A 12,038-nucleotide genomic window follows, 5' to 3' on the forward strand; every position below is an offset into this window, starting at 1 on the left:
TATAAATGTGTGTAAGGACAAAGAATGAGGAATAAACATTATGATCCCAATTTAGCAAATAACATCAAGAGAATGCAGAGTAGAATGCACTAAACAAATGACTTCAATCTCTAATGCATTAATTTTGTCGATGGTTAATTATCTTATTAGAATTAGTTTGTGATGCTGTTGAGCTAATTGAGAAGAACACTAACACACAGCATAATCTCAAAAAACTTTATTTGGCTATAACTTACAGCCTTTTTTCCATATACAATGTAACAATGGCAATATCCCTTGCCTTAACCCTCAATTCCAAAAATTTATGATCAAGTTTTACTTCATGCTTAGCCACATAAGGTTAGAATAACTGTTACAAAGGTATAAGATAACTTAAAAAAAATAGTTCTCAAAGTTTGAGATCTCCAAGGCATAGCTTTGTTTTAAGATACCAAATGCATGTGAAAAATGCCAACATTGCTTCACTGCACATTTGTAGCCTTTTCAAGGTAAGGTTAATATATATATATATATATATATATATATATATATATATATTTAAATCATGAAATCAAAAATAAATGAAAAAGACTAACAGGATCATGAAAATCAATTAATTTTTGTTATGTCGATAGATTGCATACCGTGAAATGAAAGTATGCCTAACTCTCTCACCATTTTCCACTCATTGATAGTGCAACATTAAGACATGGTGAGGGCAAGTGCGTATACATATGTCTCATTGAAGATTTAAAACTATGGTAGAATATGGTTTTATATTGCGCACCAAATATTCACTCTACATATATACCTAAAACAAAAACTATCCAACCAAATTACCTATATTTAAGCACCTACTTTATAAATAAAAAAATAAAAAAATTACCCGAAGGGTTTCTGCAACATGATGGTGGTGGGAGGCCAGTATGATGGAGATGATAGCCATTCAAATTTCTCTCTCTCTCTCTCTCTTTCTCACAAATGCTTTGTTAATCTTAGGTCTTTTATTTTGGTAATAGTAAAACAGTGCATTTTGTTTAAAAATTCACAACATTTTCATGAAACATGTCTAGGATTTGGATAGAGATGGATCCAGGCCCAGGTCTTCTACTGTTCTCTTCTTTTGCTTGGTCAATAAAGTATTTATTCAGGAAAAAAAAAAAAAAAAATGGTGATGCATGTCAGGCTAAACTTGCAATCTGATACATGAAATTAACTTTTTCACTGCACTGCGCACAAGCCTTGTTTTAGAGTCTTATTTCCTTTTTCTTTCTTTGTTTCTCAAAAGACGATATATGTATATATATGTATATATATATATATATATATATATATATATAAAATTTATTATTCTTTTTTTTAATGCAATAATTCATTATTTTTGGTCTTGTATATAGTCTGAACATGTATAACTCTATTGCGGTTTATAATTTGGGCAAAATGCAAAGCCACCTCATAATGTTTGAGTCAATTTCAAACAAACCGTACTATCAATATTCTGATTAGAATCCCTTAATCTGTCATCAGTTCTAGTGCATATTTTCTTGATTAAGGCTGATACCTTTCTCATTTCTGGCCACTTCTAACCCCAAGAAATACTTTAAGATTCCTAGATCTTTTATTTCGAACTTAGTATCCAAGAGCTTCTTCAATTTTGCCACTCATTGTGCATCATTTCTAGTGATCAATATGTCATCATCATACACCAAAAGAGCTGTAAAACTTGAGCCCTTTGAGTGCACAAAAAGAGCATAGTCAGATTTAGATTGTACAAAATCAAGCTTAGCGGTAGTAGTTGACAGTTTGGCATGCCACTGTCTACTTGCTTGCTTCAAACCATAAAGGGACTTTCTTAATCTGCATACAAGAGGCCTAACATCAGCAAAGGAGTAGTCCCTCTTGCCGTAAAATCATTGGGGAAGAGTCATTTACATTTCTTCATCCAAATCACCATGTAGAAAAGCATTGTTTACATCTAATTGATGTAAAGGCCATCCTTTGACAGTAGCAATGCTTAATAACACCCTAACTGACATTGACTTTGCAACAAGAAAAAAAGTTTCTGAGTAATCCAGCCCTTCTTGTTGAGTATATCCTTTGGCCACCAATCTGGCCTTATACCTCTCCACTGATCCATCGGAGTTATACTTGATTTTATAGACCCATTGCAGCCAATTGGACACTTACGAAGAGGTAAAGGAACAATATCCCAAATGTGATTAAGCTCCAAAGCTTAAATCTCCTTGTCCATTGCTGCTTGCCAAGATTTTGAATGCACAACTTGATGGAAAAACTAAAGTTCAACCTTATCATTTGCAGCAAGAGCAAAAGATTGATGGGAAACACTAATGTAAGCAAAGAAAGGTGTTGAGCAATGTCATAGGCACCATCTAAAGTTGGTTTGTTGGTAAGTAAATTACAAGAGTAATCTTGCAAGTAAGAAGGAGGGTTGTGTTGTCTAGTGGATTTCCAAAGTTGAATAAAGGGTAGGTCAAGAACCTGAGGAACCATGTCAGTGGTGGAATGAATATCAATAGGATTAGGATATTCTAAGGGCTAAGAGCTATCTGCAGGAGAACAAGCTAGATTAGCTGCAATATCTGTTGTAGGGTTGACAATATGTTCAAGAGGAAGGGTGCTAGGTAAAGTGGATAAAGAAACAAAATCAAAGGAAGTAGGTAAAACAAGTATATCATCAGATTCAGAAGAAAAAGGTATTACAAGTGAAGAAATGAGTTCAAAAGGATCAAGGTGCTAAGAAAGTGAGTGTGTTTGAAAAGGAAATATGGACTCATGAAAATGTACATCTCTTGAAATGAACACTGAATGTGTAGTAAGATCCATTACTTTGTAACCTTTAACACCAAAAGGATAACCCAAAAACACACACTTTGTTGCTCTTGGCAAGAACTTGTGCCTGTGATGTGCAAGTGTTGAAGCATAACAGAGACAACCAAACACCTGGAGGTGTGGAAAAGATGGTACTTGACCAAAAAGAACTTTATAAGGTGTTTTGTTTCTAAGAAAAGAAGAAGGAAGTCTATTAATAAGGTAAACTGTTGTGAGCACACAATCACCCCAATACTTTAAGGGAATATTTGATTGAAACTTGAGTGCTCTACCTACATTTAGAATATGTTGATTCTTTCTTTCTACTATAGATTTTTGTTGAGGGGTTTCAACACAACTTAAATAATGAAGTATGCCCTTGGATTTAAAGAAGTCCTTCATCAGAAATTCTGTTCCATTGTGTATCCTTATGCATTTGATTTTCTTATTGAATTGAGTTTCAACAAAAACATGGAACTGAGGCAATAAAACTTGTATTTCTAATTTAGACTTTAGCAAATAGATCCAAGTGCATCTAGAAAAATCATCAACTATTGTAAGGAAATATTTATAACCTTCCATAGTAGGAGTAGAAAAGGGACCCCACAAGTCACAATGAACAAGATCAAAAGGGAATGCAGAAATATTATTGCTAAAGGAAAAGGGTAACCTTTTCGCTTTGCTATTGGACATACATCACAATGAGTAGTCTTATTACACCGTACAAAAGACGCAATCTTATTTAAAAGCTCAAGTTTACCACTTGAACGGTGCCCTATTCTAAAATGCCAAAGATCTGGTTGAGTACAAACAAAATGTCAAAGAGTAAAAGCTAGAATAGAGGAAAAATCTTTGTTATTGAACTTGGTATCCAGTAGGTACAGTCCATTTTGCTCTTTACCCAAACCATTTGTGCTCCAGAGAGCAAGAAGGAACACACAACACATTAGTGAGGATTAAAGTTTCTATGAGATGTCCAGTTCCAATATGAGTCACCAAAGCCTTTTCACCATTCGGAAAGTAAACAAAAGAGTTAGAGACACAAGTAATAGAACTAAAGATTGAAATGGAGTGAACCATATGATCAGTGACTCATGTGTCAATGATCTAATTAGTGTTGTGAAAAGTTAATCTGTTTACTACTTCAACAGTGAAAATAGTAAAATTTGGAATTGAAATGGTTGAGGAACAAAATGCCTTACCTAAGAAATTGTGTAGGTAGTTTGAAGTAGAAGCACTTAATGCCAAAGGCTGTGAAGTGCTTGCTCCTGCAATAGTCAAACTAGTTGATTGCTAAGTGCTGAGTGCTGAATTGTTTCACCAACAGGCTGTGAAGTCAAGAAAGCTAAGAGCTGCTCACATTATGACTTGGAAATTGGGCATTGTGGAGATGAAAAGGCTGGTTCTTCATTGGTTTGGGCAAGATTGACATTCCCAAAATCTGTCATCTAATTGTAAGAGACTTGGTTTGCCATGGATTTATTTCTGAACTTAAATCCTGGTGGAAAACCATGTAGCCTATAACATTTTTCTGTTGTATGTCCTAATTTCCTACAGTGAGTGCAAATTGGTCCTTCTTTCTTGGAATTTCCTTTGCCACTATGTTTTGGACCAAATTCTGCATTGGAATACAGTGCTGTGGCTTCAATAGGATGAATTGTGACTGGACCAGAGAAGTCACCATTCTTGAAACTTCTTTGTTTCTCTTCTTGCAAGATCAAAGAGAGAACCTTGTTGATGTCTGGTAGAGGCTCATATAGCAGAATCTGACCTTTAATAGCTGAATAGGAATCATTTAATCCCATCAAGAACCTCATTACTTGATCACGATCATTAAAATCTGAAGTAATCCTTTGAGCTCCACAAGTGCAAGGACACTTACAGAGAGGAACAGTTTGGTAATTAGCCAACTCATCAACTAAAGCCTTAAACTTTGTATAGTATTCCTCCACAGAGAATTGGCCTTGTACAAGATAGGCAGATTCCTTCTAAAGCTCAAAGATTCTAGGTCCACTTTTCTGAGAAAACCTGTGGTGCAAATCAAGCCAAATTGCTCTAGCATTATCTGTATACATGATGCTAGAACCAATTCTAGGTGAGATAGAATTGATGATCCAACTCAGAACTATCATGTTGCATCGTGTCCACAAGATGAATTGTGGAGAATCTGGATCTGGTACTGGTATTGTACCATCAATAAATCCAATCTTGTGTTGAGCAGTGAGTGAAATGATCATTGATCTGGCCCATGGATAATAGTTCTTTCCTCCAATCAACTTCTCAGACACTAGTTGAACTATGCTACTATCACTGCTATTAAGAAAGAATGGATTGACAAAATCTTCATTCACAGTAGAAGAAGATTGATTATTCGAGGCTTCTTCAATGGACGCCATTGATGGTGCTTCGAAGCTTGAAGAAGAGCAAGATGAATTTCAGAGGATTAAAGTGGAAAGAACAGAAAAACAATCTGATTTGGTCTTGTTTAATGCTCTGATACCATGTTAAAAATCACAAGCTAAACAAGAATACTCAAATCAAGGAAAAAAACTAATCACTGAAAGTTCAAGAAAACTCCAGAAACAGAGAGAAAAATTTCTGAGTGAAAGAGAGAAAATCTTATTGCTGAATTTCTATGATTACAAGGACTGACTAAATTACATTGCATTACTCTCTATTTATACTACTGAAGATGAATCTAACAAGAAAGAAAAATAAGCGGGAAAGATAACTGACTCTAACAACTTTTCCTAAAAACTCTCCACCAATAATAATTAGCCATCTGTCACCTAAGTCCTAACTAACTGCTAACTTCGTCACATGTCTTTCACATGCAATACTTTACCCTCTAAAACTACAAGTAGTTTCTTCAGCCAAACAACAATGCTTCTGTCGTTTTGATCAGCAAGCTTCCTTTGCACTTTAGCTTTTTTCACATCAATCTTGCTTCCTTTCTTCAATGCAACTGCACTTATTTCTTCTGAACAAATTTCTTAATATGTCGTGGTCAATGCTTGGAAGCGTAGGGAATTGAAAAACCTTCCACAACCATTAGCACATTCGTTCTCTTTGGGTAAACTTATCGTGTCTTATCACTGAACAACTACTGGGACCTGGACAGGATTTCCAACATCTTTTCAAAGCTCAACAACTACTGGCTACTTTTGAACATTATTGTTTCATGTTGATCACAAAATTTATTTGTTGCCTATGTTATAGTGTTAACGTTTGTGGATTTATTTGTATCTGTATGATTGCTCTCTCTAATATACACTATTTCTTCTATTTTATTATAAAGTTTGATGGTTTTATTCAAATTAAACATCGGCCATTTCCATAAGCATATGTTCATAGATGAATATCTGTTGAAGCCTTTAAATGTTCTCTCTCTACCACTGCACCACAGCCTTTCTTTTACTATTATTTGCAGTCTTTTCGCTAACCAGCTCCATTAGTTCCCAGCCAGTCTACAATTACCACTTTTATTTAGATCAATCAAATGAACTCCCCAACGCCAGTTACAAATCCGACCTCACAATCCTGTTTGGTTCTTTATCCTTAAAAGCTGTCGAAAACAATAACTTCTCCAGCGAAAGGTCTGAAATGTTTGGTATCTACGGACTCTTCCAGTGCCGAGGTGATGTTTCTAAAGAAACCTGCCCAAACTGTGTAAGCTATGCGACCCCAGAAATCGCAAATCGGTGTCCATATAATAAAAGTGCCATCATATGGTACGAGGAATGCATGTTACGCTACTTTGACCAAAATTTCTTTGGAGAGGCACTAACGTCGCCAGGGTTCATCATGTGGAATACCATGACTACTTCACCTGACCTTCCTAATTTTTATGCACTTTCTCTATTGAATGTTCTAATAAATGGTGCCAAAGTAACAGATATGTAGTTCAAAACCGCTAATCAGACAGAGAAATGGAGTAATGGGTCCACGAAAAGTTATGGGTTGGTGTAGTGTACTAGAGATCTTGATAATGGTACATGTGGCGAGTGCTTAAGCGACTTGATGAATAGAGCACAGATCTGTTGCCAATCAAAAATAGAGTGGCGCATCGCAGGCCCAATGGTTGTAGATTTGATATTTTCATGGAAGAGAAATCCTCCTAACCCGTTTCATATTTTGGGCTTATTAAATTGTCAATTTGTAGATCAATCATCTCCGGAAAAATTACACTTTACCTGTCACACCCCAAACCCAAAAGGGTCCAAAGTATGGGAAACACATCCCAAAGATACCTATAGATTTTTCCTTTTTGAACAACCAAACTATAGGAGATCTTTATTTTTCTTTCATTTCCACATGATAAGAATATATAACCATAAATCTCCACATTACAAGTCAGAGCTTTATAACACATTTACGAACAATAACTAAAAATCATGTGCCTCCACATAGAACATGAATATATTACAAAATCTTATCAAGAATAAGGACCTATCAAGTCTAAGCCTACCATGCCAAAAGCTAACAAACCTCAAGCGACCCACCTCCAATAGAATTTAGGCGTAAATGCACTTTTAGTCCCTACATTTTGACATTTTTCCATTTTAGTCCCTACATTTTGACATTTTTCCATTTTAGTCCCTACATTTTATTTTTTCCACTTTTAGTCCCTAAAACCAATTAACGCGTGCTATTTTCGTCCTTTCCGTCAGTCAACCCACAAAATCAAACCAAGAACAAGAATTCAAAATTAAACCCATTGAATCAACTTCCTTTCCCACTTAAAATCAAATCAATAATGCAATAAAATTTGAGAATAGAACAAAGACCAATGCTGAAAGACCCATGCTGAAAATCCATAAGTTTTTCTCGTTCTTCCCTAAAGATTCATAGCCAAAATCATAAAATCAAAGAAAACCCAGAAATCTCAAACACTCAAAAACCCAGAAACCCAAAAACTCAAACAAAACCTAGTTTATTTCAAACAATCAACAACAAAATCAAACAACCTGGACAACTCGGCTCATTGAATCAAACAAACACACAAACCTAGAAAAACCCAGCCAAACTCAGCTCATTGAATCAAACTCGACTCATTGATTTTTTTTTTTTTTTTTTTTTGGTTTCATTTTTTGGGTTTGGGTATTTGATTTTCGGGTTTGATTTTCTGGGTTTGGGTATTCGTTCTGGATTTCTTATACTCGGCTTCGGATCTAGCCAGCGCTTCCAGCGTTTCTTTCGACTGAGCTTGAAAATTGCCGGTGTCGGATTCTTCTTCGTTTTGGTGGCTTCGGAGCACGGTCTCTAAGGATGAGTTGAGCTATCTCACTCGATGGCGAAGCTTGAAGGCAACGGCAGAGCTTGAAGATGATAGCGATAGTGGCAGAGCTTGAAGGCGATGGCAGCGATGGCAGTGCTTGAATTCGACAGTAGCGATGACAGAGTTTGAAGATGACCTTTTACTCGCCTGGGTTTGTTGTTGTCGGTTGTGGCTTTTGCTCACTGGGGTTCACTTGTTGTGGGTTACGGCTTTTGATCGCCGGAGTTTGCTGCCGTGGGTTGAATCGGTTTTGAGGCTTGGGTTTGAATGGGTTGTGGGTTTGAATAGGTTGTGGTTCTTAGGTTGGTTTTGAAGTTTCGACGGTGTGTGGCGTTGTTTTGGTGGTGGGTATAAATTTCGGTGGTTGTGGGTTGCTGTTGGTGGGTATAAATTTCATGTTCTTGGGTTTGATTTTCTGGGTTTGGGTTTGATTTTATTGTTTTTAATTATGTTTTTAATTTTTTTATTTAGTTAAAATTAATAAATTAATTTTTTAAATTTATATGCTGATGTGTCATCGTGATGTGGCATTTTTTGTAATATTTTAATTGTTCCGGCTGCCACCTCAGCTATTTCCGTTGGTTGACTGACGGAAAGGACGAAAATAGCATGCGTTAATTGGTTTTAGGGACTAAAAGTGGAAAAAATAAAATGTAGGGACTAAAATGGAAAAATGTCAAAATGTAGGGACTAAAAGTGCATTTATGCCTAGAATTTATTAAGGTCTCGTTGAACATAGCAAAATTGAGTCACCAACCATTTATAACAAAAGTCTCCAAATCTAACATGACACTCTAATCATCACCAAAGAAGTAAGTTTCATACCCAAGGTATAGCTAATAAATCTGAAAAACTGTTAAAGGATGGGATGAGCTAATACCCAGTAAGTAGCATAGTAATGGGGGTGGGGGAAATACAAGTTTCATCTTCAATAATAATAATATGACAAGAATGATTAAGCAATGAAATACAAAGTTTCTCAAAGTAAATACCTTGAAACTATATACTATAATCTGTGAGCCCTAACAATATAATTTCCAAAACCATAATATCTAACATAAGGTAAATTATCACAAATATACCACACTACCACATAGATCGGTCAAGGGATCCACCCATTTACAACTAGCATGATATTGTCCTCTCTGGTATGCAGACTCTTGGCCCTATGGACAGCAGCCTCACCCATACTCTCAAGGTTTTTCTCTCCCCCCATGGGCAGCAGAGAAAGCGCATCAAATAGGACCTCTCTTGCATGTGGTCTCTTGGCCCCATGGGCAGCAGCCTCACCCACACACAATCAAGGAACCTCTTCCCCCCATGCGCAGTAGGGAAGAACGTGTCATCCAAAGTGAAAGGGCACTAACCTGGATTTGATTCCATTGTCACAAAGACTACGGAACTAAATCGGGTGATCACCGGGAAATCACACATGGCATGGTGTCAAAACCACATAAAGCTCACAAGTATATATTTTGATAGTTTTTAGACCCCTTAAAAACACAATTGATTTAACCTAGGTAATTAGCCAAGTTTTTACTTAGTACAATTTAACAAATCTAAGTTATCACAATCACAAAGATCATATCATGCAAAGCAGTGGAAAGATAAATAACACAAGATATGATCACCTAGGAAACCAAACCAGTAAAAACCTAGGGAGGATTTGACCTAGCTATCCTCAAGGTAAACTTGAATCCATTATCTTGAAAGAATCGAAGTTCATACAATAAGACTTACAAGCCCCCACGCTCGACTTCTTATTGCTACCAACCAGTAGAACTTACTGACACGACCACGTGCAAGTTCCGAATCCATGGACTCCTTCTTTCTTGGATTCACCACCAGATACAAGCACACCCACTTGTGTTTTCTTTAAACTTCAATGGCAACAACCGAGTTGATCATCAAGGTGTAAATAATATTTTCTCCTTGAAAATCCTAAGTTTGTGTAAAGGAAGGCTCCTCTAGATCTCACAAGAGATTTACACAAATCGCAATATGAGCAACACTAAAACGTGGCTAGGGTTTGCCTTTTATACTTAGGACAAATTAGAAAACCCTAAAACGTTTTAAACAACTAGGGCTGACTTGGAAATCTGCAAAAAAAAAAAAAAAAAAAAAATTCTACCGAGCTTCGATCGATCGAGCCAGGCCAAAATGCATAATGCTTTCTGCATTAGCTCGATTCCAACTTTACATAAAACGTACAACTTTGAGCAAGACTAAAACACTTCTAAACACATTGTTTTGATCATGGTTTGCCAACAATACACATTAGAGTTCTAAATACATAAATACCTAAGTCTTTAGAACCTCACATTTCCTTTCAAAAACATAGTTTATAACCAGGTAGTTTCAGAAAAACCTTAAATAATCTAACTTCTACAAAGTTTGTAAGGTTTTCAACTTCATTCTTGTCAAAAAGATTTTCTATCAATTTCCCAAGTACTAAGACAAGATAAGCATCTTTAAATTTTCTAATATACCATAAAATCCAAGATTTCCCTATCAAAGGTTAAATAAAATATGCTCATTTTTCCATATCAACAAATTCATGCATTTTCCCAAATGCAATACCAAATATGATGCATTTTCATATATAATCATACATACATTAAGGTTACGACACAATAGTTTTTAGGAAAATATAATTTCCATAGGTAGTTTCCAAAAGTGTCTACCAAAAACAACATTTATGCAACATGTTTATTTTTCAAAAATCTCATTAAAAAACTACTTACCTCGCAAACGCAAAAGCCTAATTCTCCAAGCTCCAAAGGAGATTAGCTAGAACCTGAACAACATCAAGCAAACCTAACACAATAAGCATAAAGCTTAAAATTGTATCTAGCTACAATTTAGGAATTGCCAAATAAACACTTAATTAGGCAAGCCTAATATTTAACCTCATCAATAACACATTCCTCTCCCAAAGTTTCTCAACAAATTGATTCTCAAGGCATAAACTCCAATTTATAAAGTTAACCCATTTAATATCATTTCCAACATTATGAATAGCTTCCATAAATTTACACTACATCATTAAGAGACCCATGAAAGTAAAATCAAAATATCTTCCAAGACAAGAAATTTAGAACTTCAACTAACTCCAAATAAACTCAATAGCAATGGAAAAATTAGATTTACCAACCATCACATGTTATAACTCAAAACCCCTAAATTTTCCACCATACATAAACCTTAGATAGTCATCATTAGCACAAATTATATACCCACTTATCAAATAATTCCACCAATACAAAACTCATACATAAAAACACATAAATATCACTTCCAATGCTCATAAATCACATGGGTATCATTATTAAAGCTTAGATAAAAATAACCTCAAGCAAAAGTGCAAAACCCACCAAAAAGATGAGAAATTTTTACTTTAAAAAAAGGATGTGAAGGTGTTTATGGATTCTCAAGGATTTTCTGGTGACATTGCCGAAAAAATGATGGTGAAGATGGTGGCATGGAGGTACCGGTGGAAGAGGATGAGAGTGAAGAGAAGAGTTTTTGAGAGAAAAGAAGAAAATAGAAAAGAGAGCAAGGAATGGATGAGCCGGCCAAGAGAGAATAAGGTGGATTGAAAATGAGTGGTGGGGAAGTGATGTAGTAGGTGGGGCACGTGTGGTCCCAAAAATTTGACCATTATTACCTTTTTTTTTTTTTTTTTTTTTTGGTGACTGGGACATTACATTATCACCTTAAACTATGCACTAGATTACATTTTACACCCTAAACTGTCCGACTGCACACTTTGCACCCTAAACTATCACGCTTATCATGCTTTGCACTCCAGTGTTATTTTTGCTGTTATACATAAAAAAAAAAAAAAATTATAAAAAAATTATAAATCGAATAATAAATTACATCTCATTTGTATAAAATTTGATATATTTTTTAAAAACATAAAGAACATGCAATTTAATGGTTATATTTT

Source organism: Quercus lobata, unplaced genomic scaffold (genome assembly GCF_001633185.2).
Source record: "Quercus lobata isolate SW786 unplaced genomic scaffold, ValleyOak3.0 Primary Assembly Scq3eQI_73, whole genome shotgun sequence".
NCBI classification, from domain to species: Eukaryota; Viridiplantae; Streptophyta; class Magnoliopsida; order Fagales; family Fagaceae; genus Quercus; species Quercus lobata.